Raw genomic sequence first — 2,698 nt, forward strand, 5'->3', positions numbered from 1 at the left:
GCTCGGCTCGCAGAGATTAGAATACGGCCGAGGCAATAAGTCCATGCCTGTCGTAAGAGGCGACTAATGGGTAGGAGTCGAGAGGTGAAGAGTGTATTTGTGTGTGTGTGCGTGTGTGCGTGTGTGTGTGCGTGTGTGCGTATGAGTGTGTGTGTGTCCGTTCGGCTCGCAGAGATAAGAACACGGCCGTGGCAAGAAGTCCCTGCCTGTCGTAAGAGGCGTCTAATGAATAGGAGTCGAGAGGTGAAGAGTGTATGTGTCTGTGTGTGTGTGTGCGTGTGTTTGTGCGTGTGTGAGTGTGTGTGTGTATGTCTGTGTGTCCGTTTGGCTTGCAGAGATAAGAATACGGCCGAGGCAAGAAGGCCATGCCTGTCTTAAGGGGCGACTAATGGATAGGAGTCAAGAGGTGGAGAGCGTGTGCGTGTGCGTGTACGTGTGCATGTGTGCGTGTGTGCCTGTGTGCGTGTGTTTGTCTGTGCGTGTGTGTGTGTCCGTTCGGCTCGCAGAGATAAGAATACGTCCGTGGCAAGAAGGCCCTGCCTGCCTTAAGAGGCGACTAATGGATAGGAATCGAGAGGTGGAGAGTGTGTGCGTGTGGGTGTGCGTGTGCGTGTGTGCGTGTGTGCGTGTGTGTGTGTCCGTTCGGCTTGCAGAGATAAGAATGCGTTCGTGGCAAGAAGGCCCTGCCTGTCTTAAGAGGCGACTAATGGATAGGAGTCGAGAGGTGGATAGTGTGTGCGTGTGCGTTTTTGTGTGTGCGTTTGTGCCTCTGTGCGTGTGTTTGTGTGTGCGTGTGTGGGTGTGTGAGTGTGTGTGAGTGTGTGTGTGCGGTCGGCCGGCAGAGATAAGAACACACCGTGGCAAGAAGGCCCTGCCTGTCGTAAGAGGCGAGTAATAAGTGGGAGTCGAGAGGTGAAGAGTGTATGTGTGTGTGTGCGTGTGTGCGTGTGTGTGTGCGTGTGTGAGTATGTGTGTGTGTTAGTTCGGCTTGCAGAAATAAGAACACGACTGAGGCAAGAAGGCCCTGCCTATCGTAAGAGGCGACTAATAGGTAGGAGTCGAGAGGTGAAGAGTGTATGTTTGGGTGCGTGTGTGTGTGCGTGTGTGAGTATGTGTGTGTGTTCCTTCGGCTCGCAGAGATAAGAAAACAGCCGTGGCAAGAAAGCGATGCAAATCGTACGGGGCGACTAATGGATAGGAGTCGAGAGGCGAAGAGTGGGCGACTAATAAGTAGGAGTCGAGAGGTGAAAAGTGTATGTGTGTGTGCGTGTGTGCGTGTGTGTGTGCGTGTGTGAGTATGTGTGTGTGTTAGTTCGGCTTGCAGAAAAAAGAACACGACCGAGGCAAGAAGGCCCTGCCTATCGTAAGAGGCGACTAATAGGTAGGAGTCGAGAGGTGAAGAGTGTATGTGTGTGTGCGTGTGTGCGTGTGTGTGTGCGTGTGTGAGTAGGTGTGTGTGTCCGTTCGGCTTGCAGTGATAAGAACACGGCCAAGGCAAGAAGGCCCTGCCTGTCGTAAGAGGCGACTAATAGGTAGGAGTCGAGAGGTGAAGAATGTATGTGTGTGTGCGTGTGTGCTTGTTTGTGTGTGTGTGAGTGTATGTGTGTGTGCGTGTGTGCGTGCGTGTGTGTGTATGTGTTTGTGAGTGTGTGTGTGTATGTGTGTGTGTCCCTTCGGCTCGCAGAGATAAGTAAACAGCCGTGGCAAGAAGGCGATGCAAATCGTACAGGGCGACTAATGGTTAGGAGTCGAGAGGTGAAGAGTGGGCGACTAATAGGTAGGAGTCGAGAGGTGAAGAGTGTATGTGTGTGGGTGCGTGTTTGCGTGTGTGTGTGCGTGTGTGAGTATGTGTGTGTGTCCGTTCGGCTTGCAGAGATAAGAACACGGCCGAGGCAAGAAGGCCCTGCCTGTCGTGAGAGACGACTAATAGGTAGGAGTCGAGAGGTGAAGAATGTATGTGTGTGTGCGTGTGTGCGTGTTTGTGTGTGCGTGAGTGTATGTGTGTGTGCGTGTAAGTGGCGTGTGTGCGTGCTTGTCTGTGTGAGTGTGTGTGTGTGTCCGTTCGGCTCGCAGAGATAAGAATGCGTTCGTGGCAAGAATGCCCTGCCTGTCTTAAGAGGCGACTAATGGATAGAAGTCGAGAGGTGGAGAGTGTGTGCGTGTGCGTGTGCGTTTGCGTGGGTGCGTTTGTGCCTGTGTGCGTGTGTTTGTGTGTCCGTGTGTGTGTGTGTCCGGTCGGCTCGCTGAAATGAGAACATAACCGTGGCAAGAAGGCCCTGCCTGTCGTAAGAGGCGACTAATGGGTAGGAGTCGAGAGGTGAAGAGGGTATGTGTGCGTGCGTGTGTGCGTGTGTGTGTGTGAGTGTGTGTGTACGTATGTGTGTGTCCATTCGGCTCGCAGAGATTAGAATAGGGCCGAGGCAATAAGTCCATGCCTGTCGTAAGAGGCGACTAATGGGTAGGAGTCGAGAGGTGAAGAGTGTATTTGTGTGTGTGTGCGTGTGTGCGTGTGTGTGTGCGTGTGTGTGTGTGAGTGTGTGTGTGTCCTTTCGGCTCGCAGAGATAAGAACACGGCCGTGGCAAGAAGTCCCTGCCTGTCGTAAGAGGCGTCTAATGAATAGGAGTCGAAAGGTGAAGAGTGTATGTGTCTGTGTGTGTGTGTGCGTGTGTTTGTGCGTGTGTGAGTGTGTGTGTGTAT

The sequence above is a fragment of the Diabrotica undecimpunctata genome, unplaced genomic scaffold (assembly GCF_040954645.1).
Source record: "Diabrotica undecimpunctata isolate CICGRU unplaced genomic scaffold, icDiaUnde3 ctg00000579.1, whole genome shotgun sequence".
Taxonomy (NCBI): domain Eukaryota; kingdom Metazoa; phylum Arthropoda; class Insecta; order Coleoptera; family Chrysomelidae; genus Diabrotica; species Diabrotica undecimpunctata.